Here is a 12,415-nt window from a genome sequence, read left to right on the forward strand (position 1 = left end):
GAATGACGAGGGCAGCAGATACATGGGAACACCACCACCTGCAAGTTCCTCTTCCAGCCACTCACCATCCTGGTTTGGAAATATATCATTGTTCCTTCACTATCACTGGGTCAGAATCCCTGGAATTCCCTCCCTAAGGGCATTGTGGGTCTAGCTACAGCATATGAACTGTATTAGTTCAAGAAGGCAGTTTACTATCATCTTCTGAAGGGTCACTATGGATTAGCAATAAATGCTACCCAGACAGCGATGCCCACATCCCACTAATAAATAAACAAAAATCTCAAAACCTGCTGGCTGTTACAGTGATAGGAAGAAATGAAGTCAAGTCACAGAGAGTGGTCTTTATGCCTTAGACTATTCGAAGCAATAGCTTTACCCAGGGGACCATAGAGGAATTACATTCCCATCATGTCCTGGTCTAGTGATACCAGGCACTGAACTGTCAGAGAGACTCTCTGACCAATGGTAGGACAGAATGTCAGGGCCAGATCTCAACAAAATGTCAGGGGAAGCTGTCAAACAAATAATTCTGCAGCAGAAGACTGAATGGGGGAGAGTGAGCTAAATGCAGAAATCACTCTCTCGTGTTCCTGTTGTAGTTGAGTGACTGTTAGAGAGCAGCAACTGGGATTAACCTGGAAACACATCAACTCAGAACTGACTGGAATTGGAGGCTGTGTTTGAGACGATGCGAACAACGGACACAACCATAACCGCATCTGCCCCAGAAGCTCAAACACACAACTCCTAAAATCAAAATACACGCAACACATTCCGCCTGAAATTCGGGAACATTCTGGAGATGGGTAATAGCTATGGCCCCATTAATGAAGTTGTCAGTTTCTGGGTAAAGACTGGGACAAAGTTGCAAGATAGTAACAAGGAGCTGGGTTAGGGCTGATATCTCGAGAATACCGTCCTGTGGTCAGACCAGCAACGGGAGCAGGGCGGAAACACTGAATCAACAGCGAATTCTCGAAAGGGATGAAGTTGAATTCGATGCTTAATTTTTAAAGATTAGAACTCGGATCTCCTGCCTCCGATTCCTGCTCGCAACCTTTTCTCAAACCCGGTAACAATCATTAACTACAGCCAGAAACTCGGCGTGAGTGAGAAATTGTGGTACCTTTTCCTGCTCTTGATGTTAACTCCGGGAGTTGGGTTTATTCTCCTTCTCTGTGCCTGTGTCTGTGTTCCGGAATCCTATCCAGCTGGCGTCCTCACTTCTGTAGTTGTAGTTTGAGGCTCCGGGGAGGAGAGTTTCTGTGAGGTCAGGTCCAGAGGAGGAGGAGCGAAGAGCTGTAGCATTTACAGAGCGAGGATTAGACGCTGAGAGACCAGCTCTGCCGACTTTCTTCCCTGTTCCAGTCCCACACTAAATTGCAGGTTTCAGAGAGCTCTATTTCAAGCAAACAAATTGCCAGGGATTCAGATCTTTGCGCCAGTAAAAGTGAAATAAAAGCAAAATCCTGTCGATGCTGGAAAAGTTTCAGGAAATGTTGAAATGTCAGCTGCAAAAACCCATCCAGATTAGACACAAAAACCTGCAGATGCTGGAATCAAAGGAAGACAAGCAGAAGGCTGGGGGAACACAGCAAGGCAGGCAGCATCAGGAGGGGGAGGGACACAGCAAGGCAGGCCACCCAGACCCATTCCCCTACATTTACCCCTGCACCTAACACTATGGGCAATTTAGCATGGCCAATTCACCTGACCTGCACATTTTTGGACTGTGGGAGGAAACCGGAGCACCCGGAGGAATCCCAGGCTGACACGGGGAGAATGTGCAAACTCAACACAGTCAGTCGCCTGAGGCGGGAATTGAACCCGGGTCTCTGGTGCTGTGAGGCAGCAGTGCTAACCACTGTGCTACCGTGCTGCCCATAGAAACCCATCTGCCTCACTAACATTCTTTAGGGAAGGAAACTGCTATCTTTACCTCGTCTGGCCTCCATTTAACTCCAAACCCACTGTAATGTCATTGACTCTTAACTGACCTCTGGGCAATTATGGATGGGCAATAAATGCTGTCCTAGCTAGCTGCACACACGTTCCCTTAGAGGGAAACAGAATTAATGTTTCCAACTTAGTATGACTCTTCTATAGAACCCTGTTAAATTGGGGTCCCTCATGCTCTTTCAGATGATGTCAAAGATGCTTCAGCAAAGGAGGTTCTGCCTGAGGTCTTGGCCATCTCAACAAGTTCCACTAAAACAGACAATCTGGTATTTATCTGAATGTAGTTATGTGGGATTTTGCTTTGTGCCAATTGGCTACTGTTATTTTTTATATTAGGACAACAACTACACTTTGATCTTATTTCATTGGCTTAAGCTATCCTGGAGATATGAAAGGTACAATATAAATGCAAGTCTTTTATGATTTGAGTAGAAGAAGAGGCACCAATAAAACAGAGTTCAAGCAGTGAATGCAGGTTCCTGATAGTCGGGCAGTGTCTGATGCCAATCACTCTGAGTGATGATACTCCAGCTCTGTGCAGCCTGAACAGATGAAGGAGTGATACCCAAAGATTTGATGATAACCATTTAGAATTATAATCTCTGGTCATATTCCTGGAGGAATCATCGCAAGGCAGCCCCCCTCCAACCCTCACCCCTCAACTCCAATGGTAAACCCTCCACTGATTACCTGAGTTGCGTGGTTCCGATCATCATGCTAATCACAAAATGAACAAAGTCTTGGAGCAGAATCTTCCAGGAGAGGTTGAAGTCCTGCCATTACTTTGAAAGCAGGAGGTGACCTGACTTCTTGCAAAGGGAACTTGGGGCATATTCTGAGGAGGGGTCACCGGACCTGAAACATTAACTCTGTTTTCTTTTCACAGGTACTGCCAGACCTGTTTTTTTTTCCAGCATATTCTGATTCTGTTTCTGATTTCCAGCATCCACAGTTCTTTCTTTTATTTTATTTGGGGTACATTTTGTTTTCAGCACCAATTAACAGGCAATCATGGGGCTAATGTCCAACTGAGGACAGTGGGCCATCCGACACCTCAGCAGCAACAGCGCTGCAGACTAACACATTTGCAACATTTCTGATGATTTTCAACAAGACTCAGAAAGCAATTTCTGTAAAATAGTTTATTTCCTGGTTCCGTACCATACACTGTGATATTTCCTTTTTTTTTTGTATTCACTCATGAACTGTAGATATTGAAAGCCAGCTTTTATTTTCACTCCCTGATTGACTGTTAGACAGTCGAAAGACTGGTTATGCAGGTTCAGTGGACAGCTAAGAGTTAACTACAGTCAGACAAAGATATCATTGTAATTGACAGTAAACTAGCAAATTACACACATGATCATAACAAATATCAAAATAACATCAACAACTAAATTTAGATCCTAACAATAGCTGAAATTAAGATCACTGGCATAATCATTGCTGGTTTATGGCAAACAGTACATAGCTAATATTGCATAGTGACATTACGTCCAAATTATTTAGCAATAGTGGTTGGATGCTGGGAGCATTTGTGGCTGAATAGAAATAATGAGCCCCAGTGAAACAGAAGCTCCAGCATATGAAATGAAATAGTTCAATGTTCACATAGGCTGAGTCTCCAGTGAGACAAAGGGCAGCTCCTCAGTTTTCTATTAAGCATTTCCAGCCTTACACACAACAGTGAGTTCAATAATATCATGTTAAATCCCCTGCCCACAATTAGATATTTTTTGCTTCCTTTTTGTTTTTGATTTGTTTTCAGGTGGCAGCTGTCCATAATTCTGCTGGACACATCAAGTAAAAGTGTGCAGATACTGGAAATCTGAATAAGAAACAGAAAGTGCTGGAGAAACTCAGGTTTAGAAGAATCTATGGAGAGTCAAATAAAGTTAACACAGTAAGTCAAGTATGACACTTTGTTAGAACTTATTCTAGACCCATGCTTTGTATCTTTATTTGTTCCATTCCCACTTTCTTTGGCCTTTCACTTTTTAATCCAAATAATACACCCCTTTCCTTGTCTGTTACCTGCCCTCACAGCCCCAGGTCCTGTTGTGAAACAGGTTGCTTTCAGTACAGTAAACCCATTTTTAATTACTCATCATTCCCATTATCACCGATCGCCTCCCCTGGTTTACTATCAACAGTCGCTTTGTCTGCTACCCATTTTTCTGTCTCTCTCTCACTGGCCTCTGTCTCCACTTATTCAGTCACTCCTTTTCCCTCCACCCATCTTTGCTCAAAGTCTCATTATCAGTATAAATACAAGCTTTTCCTCGCTGTTTCTATTTTTGAAGAAAGGTCTCAAAACATTAACAAACTCCAAAAGCTTGTGGTTTTAAAAAATCTGTTGCACTGTAACCTGGTGTTGTATGATTTTTGACCCTGTTTCTATCTCAGCACAGAGTTTCTCCAGCATTCTCTGTGCATGTTTCAGATCTACAGCATCCACAGTTCTTGATTTTATTTAACTCAATTGTCTTTGAATTAGAACGGTTTTCTACCATTTTATTGCCCTTCTTTCTTCTCCTTGCCCATTTGTTCAAAACTAATTACATTGCCAAGGTTTCTCAGTTCTGATGAAGGATTGATTGAATTTTATTTTCTGGTACAGTTCCCACCCACTGGCATCAAATTCAAAGGCACGACAGGTTTTTGTTGTTCTGGCAATGAGAAGTAGGAAATTGAAGAGTAAAGGCAGGTGTGATAATTCACTGGAATTGAGTATGCAGAAACACAAACACAAGTAGGCCATTCAGTCCTTTGGCCCTGTTCTGCCATTAAATGAGACCATGGCTGATCCATGTCCTAACTCCACATACCTACATTTTGCCTGGATCCAGGAAAGACCAAAACAGAGAGCTAAGAAGAGCCAGGAGGGGACATGAGAAGTCGTTGGCAGATAGGATCAAGAAAAACCCTACGGCTTTCTATAGGTATGTCAGGAATAAAAGAATGATGACAGTAAGCTTAGGGCCATTCAAGGGTAGTAGTGGGAAGTTGTGCATGGAGTCAGAGAAGATGGGGAAGCGCTAAATGAATATTTTTTGTCAATATTCACACTGGAAACAGACAAAGTTGTTGAGGACAATACTGAGATAAAGGCTACTAGATTAGATGGGATGAGGTGCACAAAGATGAAGTGTTAGCAATTCTGAAAAGTTTGAAAATAGATAAGACCCCTGGGCCAGATGAGATTTACCTTAGGATTCTCTGGGAAGCAAGGGAGGAGATTGCAGAGCCTTTAGTTTTGATCTTTATGTCATCATTGCCTGCAGGAGTAGTGCCAGAAGACTGGAGGATAGCAAATGTTGTCCCCTTGTTCAAGAAGGGGAGTAGGGACAACGCTGGAAGTTATAGACCCGTGAGCCTTACTTCAGTTGTGGGAAAAGTGTTGGAAAGGGTTATAAGAAGTAGGATTTACAATCATCTAGAAAGGAATAGGTTGATTAGGGATAGTCAATACGGTTTTGTGAAAGGTAGGTCATGCCTCACAAACTTTATTGAGTTTTTTGAGAAGGTGACCAAACAGGTGGATGAGGGTAAAGCGGTTGATGTGGTGCATATGGATTTCAGTAAGGCGTTTGATAAGGTTCCCCACGGTAGGCTGTTGCACAAAATACGGAGGCATGGGATTGAGGGTGATTTAGCAGTTTGGATCAGAAATTGACTAGCTGAAAGGTGATGGTTGATGGGAAATATTCATCCTGGAATTCAGTTGCTAGTGGTATACCGCAAGGATCTGTTTTTGGTGCACTGCTATTTGTCATTTTTATAAATGACCTGGATGAGGACAGAAGGGTGGGTTAGTACATTTGCAGATGACACTAAGGTCGGTGTAGTTGTGGGTAGTGCTGAAAGATGTTGCAGGGTACAGAGGGACATAGATAAGCTGCAGAGCTGGGCTGAGACGTGGCAAATGGAGTTTAATGCAGAAAAGTGTGAGGTGATTCATTTTGGAAGGAGCAACAGGAATAAAAAGTAATGGGCTAATGGTAAGATTCTTGGTAGTGTAGATGAACATAGAGATCTCGATCCATGTCCTTGAAAGTTGCCACCCAGGTTGATAGGATTGTTAAGAAGGCATACAGTGTGTTAGATTTTATTGGTAGAGGGATTGAGTTTCAGAACCATGAGGTCATGTTACAGCTGTACAAAACTCTGGTGTGGCAGCACTTGGAGTATTGCGTACGGTTCTGGTCACCACGTTATAGGAAGGATGTAAAAACTTTGGAAAGGGTTCGAGGAGATTTGCTTAGTATGGAGGGAGGATCTTATGAGGAAAGGCTGAAGGACTTGAAGCTGTTTTCATTGGAGAGAAGAAGGTTGAGAGGTGACTTAATTGAAACATATAAGATGATCAAAGGATTAGATAGAGTGGACAGTGAGAGCCTTTTTCCATGGTTGGTAATGGCTAGCATGAGGTAATGTAGCTTTAAATTGAGGGGTGATCGATATAGGACAGATGTCAGAGGTAGTTTCTTTACTCAGAGAGTAGTAGAGGCATGGAATGTCCTGCCTGCAACTGTCGTAGACTTGCCAACTTTAAGGGCATTTAAATGGTCATTGGATAGACATATAAGTGAAAATGGAATAGTGTACATTAGATGGGCTTCAGATTGGTTACACAGGTCGGTGCAACATCGAGGGCTGAAGAGCTTGTACTGTGTCATAATGTTCTATGTCTTATCCCAAATACAAAAAGAACTCTAGCTCAGATTGAATGTTAACAACTAATCTAGCATTAGGTACCATTTGTGGAAAAGAGTTTCAAAACTCTATCACTTTTATTGTCTAAAAGAGCCGATTTTGAAGTGGAAGTAGGAAGATCCAGTTGTTGTAGTCCATACGGGTATGAGCGACACAAGTAGGATTAGGAAAGAGGTTCTGCTTAAGGATTTTGCACAACTAGAAACTAAATTAAAAAAAAGAGGTTACAATCTCTGGATTACTCCCCAAGCCATAAGCAAGGGGAAGTGATAGTCTTGTGGTATTATCACTCGACTACTAATCCAGAAACTCAGTTAAGGTTCTCGGGACCTGGGTTCAAATTCCACCATGGCAGATGGTGGAATTTGAATTCAATAAAAAATTTGGAATTACAAATTGACTGATGACTACAAAACTATTGTCAATTGTCTCAAAAATCTATTTGGTTTACTAATATCCTTCAAGGAAGGAAATCTGCAAACCTGTCCTGGCCTACATGTGATTCCAAACCCACAGTAATGTGATTGACTGTCAACCATCCTCTGAAGTGGCCTTGCAAACCACCCATTTGAATCAGATTCTATGAAGCTGCAACAAGGATATAAAACTGCATAAATCATCTGGCATTGACCTCGGCACCAGAAAAGACAACGGTGGAAACAGCACTGCCTCTCCTGTGAGGTTCTCCTTACTAACATCTGGGGCCTAGTGCCAAACTTGCGAGAACAATCTTACAGAATTGTCAAGCAACAGCCTGACTAGTCATACTCATGGAATTATACCTTACAAACAATGTCCCATACACCACTATCACCATCCCTGGATATGTCCTTTCCCATTGGCAGAACAGGCCCAGCAGAGGCAGCAGCACAGTGGGATATATTTCGGAGGGAGTTGTTTCGGGAGCCCTCAACATTGACTCCAAACTCCATGAAGTTTCAAGGCTTCAGTTTGAACTTGGACAAGGAAATCTCCTGCTAGTTACCATGTACCTAGACTGATGAATCCGTACTCCTCTGTGTTGAACACACTTGGAAGTCATACTGAAGATGGCAAGGCCACAAAAAGTACTCTGGGTGGAGGATTTTAATGTCGACCACCAAGAGTGGCTCAGCAGCAGCATTACTGATCAAATAAGTTGGGTCATAGAGTCATTGTCAGACAGCACAGAAACAAACCCTTCAGTCCACTCGTCCGTGCCAATCAAGTTTCCCAAACCAAACTCATCCCACTTGCCTGCAATTGGCCCACATCACTGTAAACCTTTCCTATTCATGTACTTGTCCAAATATCTTTTAAATGATGTAATTGAACTTGCATCTACCACTTCTTCTGGCAGTTCATTCCACATACAATCCACCCTCGGCTTGAAAAGGTTGCCCCTCAGGTTCCTTTTTAAATCTTTCTCCTCTCATTTTCAAAATATACCCCCTTGTGTTGAGGGAAAATACTTTTGCTATTCACTTTATCTATGCCCCTCATGTTTTTATAAATCTCTGCTAGACTGGGTCTGCAGCAGGTGGTGAGGGAATCAACAAAATGAAAAAGTATACTTGACCTTATCCTTGCCAATCTGCTGGCTGTAGATGTATCTGTCCATGACAGTGTTGGTAAGAATGACCACCAGACAATCCTTCTGAAGACAAAGACCCACCTTCAAACTGAGAATACCCTCCATCATATTTTGTCGCACGATCACCATATTAAATGGGATAGACTTCAAACAGATCTAGCAACTCAAGATTGGGCATCCATGAGGAACTGTGGGCCATCAACAGCAACAGAACTGTACTCCAGCACAATCTGTAACCTCATGGCCTGGCATCCAAGGATCAACTCTGGTTCAATGGAGAGTGCAGGTGGGCATGCCAGGAGCAGTGTCAGGCATACCAAAATAAAAAAAAGTTTCAACTTGGTGAAGCTACCAAACAGGACTACTTGCATGTCAAATAACATAAGCAGCAACTGATAGACAGAGCAAAGTCATCCCTAACCAGTGGATCAGATCTAAGCTCTGCAGTCCTGATACATTCAGTCATGAATAGTGGTGGACAATTAAACAACTCCCTGTAGGAGGAATCTTCACAAATATCTCTATCCTCAATAATGGAAGAGCCCAGCAATTCATGTAAAAGATAAGGCTGCGTCATTCACAACAATCTTCAGCCAGATGTGCCGAGTGGATGGTCCATCTCAGCCTCTTCCAGAAGCCCCAGCATCACAGATGCCAATCTTCACCTAATTCGATTCACTTCACGTAATATCAGGAAATGGTTAGAGGCACTGGGTATTACAGATACTAAAGCTATGGTCCCTGACAACATTCAACAATAATATATGGCTTTGTGCATGGGAAGTCATGTCTCACGAACTTGATTGAGTTTTTTGAATAAGTAACAAAGAGGATTGATGAGACAGAACAGTAGACGTGATCTACATGGACTTCAGTAAGGCATTTAACAAGGAATCCTGAAGAAGGGCCTGTGCCCGAAACGTCGAATCTCCTGTTCCCTGGATGCTGCCTGACCTGCTGTGCTGTTCCAGCAATAAAGTTTCAACTTTGATCTCCAGCATCTGCAGACCTCACTTCCTTCCCATTTAACAAGGTTCCCCATGGGATACTGATTAGCAAGGTTAGATCTTATGGAATACAGGGAGAACTAGCCATTTGGATACAGAACCAGCTCAAAGGTAGAATACAGAGGGTGGTGGTGGAGGGTTGTTTTTCAGACTGGAAGCCTGTGATCAATGGAGTGCCACAAGGATCGGTGCTGAATACAGAGGTGGTGGTGGAGGGTTGTTTTTCAGACTGGAAGCCTGTGATCAATGGAGTGCCACAAGGATCGGTGCTAGGTCCACTACTTTTTGTCATTTATATAAATGATTTGGATGTGAACATAGGAGGTTTAGTTAGTAAGTTTGCAGATGACACCAAAATTGGAGGTGTAGTGGACAGCGAAGAAGGTTACCTCAGATTACAACGGTATCTTGATCAGATGGGCCAATGGGCTGAGAAGTGGCAGCTGGAGTTTAATTTAGATAAATGTGAGGTGCTGCATTTTGGGAAAGCAAATCTTAACAGGACTTATACATTTAATGGCAAGGTCCTGGGGAGTGTTGCTGAAAAGAAGAGACCTTGGAGTGCAGATTCACAGTTCCTTGAAAGTGAAGCCATAGATAGATAGGATAGTGAAGAAACGTTTCATATACTTGCATTTATTGGTTAGTGCATTGTCTATAGGAGTTGGGAGGTCATGTTGTGGCTGTACAGGACATTGGTTAGGCCACTATTAGGAGGAGAAAGTGAGGTCTGCAGATGCTGGAGATCAAAGTTGAAACTTCATTGCTGGAACAGCACAGCAGGTCAGGAATTCCTGAAGAAGGGCCTGTGCCCGAAACGTCGAACACTCACTATGAAACCCCTTGATTTGCTTTTCCAAAATGCAAGACCTCACACTTATCTATATTAAACTCCATTTGCCATTTCTCAGCCCACTTACCCAGCTGATCAAGGTCCTGCTGCAGTTTCTGACAACCTTCCTCACTGTTCACAATACCACATATTTTATGTGTCATCTACAAACTTCCTGATCATGCCTTGTATGTTCTGATCCAAATCATTGATATAGATAACAAACAGTAATGGGCCCAGTACCAACCCCTCAGGCACTCCACTAGTCACAGGCCTCCAGTCTGGCCAGCATCCTTTCACTACTACCCTCTGCTTCCTACCATCAAGCCAATTGTGTGTCCAATTTGCCAGCTCCTGCTGGATTCTATGCCATCCAACCTTCCAGAGCAGCCTACCATGTGGGATCTTATCAAAGGCCTTATTAAAATCCACATAGACTTCATCTACTGTCCTGCTCTGATCAACCTTCCTGGTCACTTCATCAAAGAACTCTTAACAAATTTATGAAGCATGATCTCTCACTCACAAAGCTATGCTGACTACTCCTAATCAAACCCTGTTGTTCCAAATGCCCGTATAGTTTATATCTCAATCTCCTCAAGTAGTTTACCTACCACGGATGTTAAGGTTACTGGTCTACAGCTCCTAGGTTTGTTTTTGTAACCCTTCTTGAATAAAGGCACAACATTCACTACCCTTTGGTGTTCTGGGGCATGACACATGGCTACCAATGATGCAAAAATATCAAATAACAGAAGTGGGTACTGCAGATGCTGGAGATTAGAGTCAAGATTAGAGTGGTGCTGGAAAAGCACAGAGGTCAGGCAGCATCTGAGGAACAGGAAAACTTGAGTTTTGGGCAAAAGCCTTTCATCCGGACTGGAACAGATAGGTGAGACAGAGGTTTGACAGGTGGGACAGGCGGGTGTCCTGGAGATGTTCTCTGTTAAGGATTTGCACCAATCAACCCCACCGCCCCGTGGCTGAACATTTCAACTCCCCCGAGGACATGCAGGTCCTAGGCCTTCTCCACCGCCACTTCCTCGCCACCCAACGCCTGCCTCACCTTCCACCTCGGGACGCTTTAACCCCAGGGCATCAATGTGGATTTCACCAGTTTCCTCATTTCCCCTGCACTCACCTTAACCCAGTTCAAACCTCCCAGCTCAGCACCGTCCTCCTGACCTGTTCCACCTGTCAATCCTCCACTCCACCCTCCCCTCCTACCTATCACCTTTACACCCACCTACTGCACTCTCAGCTACCTTCTCCCCAGTCTACCCTCTCCCATTTATCTCTCCACACCTGAGGCTTCCAGCCTTATTCCTGATGAAGGGCTTTTGCCCAAAACATCGATTTTTCCTGCTCCTCGGATGCTGCCTGACCTGCTGTGCTTTCCCAGCACCACGCTAATCTTGATGCAAAAATATCAGCCAGGGCTCCCGCAATTTCTTCTCTAGCCTCTTGCAGTGTTCTTGGATATATCTGGTCAGGACCAGGAGATTTATCTACCTTCATACATTCTAATACATCCAACACTTCCTCTACTGTGATTTGGACTGTCTCCAAGATATCACCATTAGCTTCCCCAAGTCTTCATGTCTTTCTCCACGGTAAAAGCAGGAGAAATATTCATTGAGGACCTTGTTCATCTCCTGCAGTCCTCTTTGGTCCTTGAGGGGACCTATTCTCTCTCCGGTTAGACCATAAGACATAGGAGTGGAAGTAAGGACATTTGGCCCATCGAGTCCACTCCGCCATTCAATCATGGCCGATGGGCATTTCAACTCCACTTACCCGCATTCTCCCCATAGCCCTTAATTCCTTGTGACATCAAGAACTTATCAATCTCTGCCTTGAAGACATTTAGCGTCCCGGCCTCCACTGCACTCTGCGGCAATGAATTCCACAGGCCCACCACTCTCTGGCTGAAGAAATGTCTCCGCATTTCTGTTCTGAATTTACCCCCTCTAATTCTAAGGCTGTGTCCACGGGTCCTAGTCTCCTCACCTAACGGAAACAATTTCCTAGCGTCCACCCTCGCCAAGCCATGTACTATCTTGTAAGTTTCTATTAGATCTCCCCTTAATCTTCTAAACTCCAATGAAAACAATCCCAGGATCCTCAGCCGTTCCTCATATGTTAGACCAACCATTCCAGGGATCATCCGTGTGAATCTCCACTGGACACGTTCCAGTGCCAGTATGTCCTTCCTGAGGTGTGGCGACCAAAACTGGACACAGTACTCCAAATACGGCCTAACCAGAGCTTTATAAAGTCTTAGTAGTACATCTCTGCTTTTATATTCCAACCCTCTTAAGATAA

The 12,415-nt window shown here is 43.7% G+C and overlaps 1 protein-coding gene across 1 annotated transcript in view; it reads right to left on the reverse strand.

Annotated features, from left to right (window-relative positions):
* arap3 (ArfGAP with RhoGAP domain, ankyrin repeat and PH domain 3) overlaps positions 1–1,563 on the reverse strand; it is a 342,751-nt gene extending 341,188 nt beyond the window's left edge. The window contains exon 1 of the mRNA XM_043710000.1: positions 1,130–1,563. The gene's annotated coding sequence lies outside the window, so the exon portion shown is untranslated. The remainder of the gene's footprint in view (positions 1–1,129) is intronic.
* Between the last annotated feature and the right edge of the window lie 10,852 nt (positions 1,564–12,415).

This window comes from Chiloscyllium plagiosum, chromosome 20 (assembly GCF_004010195.1).
Source record: "Chiloscyllium plagiosum isolate BGI_BamShark_2017 chromosome 20, ASM401019v2, whole genome shotgun sequence".
NCBI lineage: Eukaryota > Metazoa > Chordata > Chondrichthyes > Orectolobiformes > Hemiscylliidae > Chiloscyllium > Chiloscyllium plagiosum.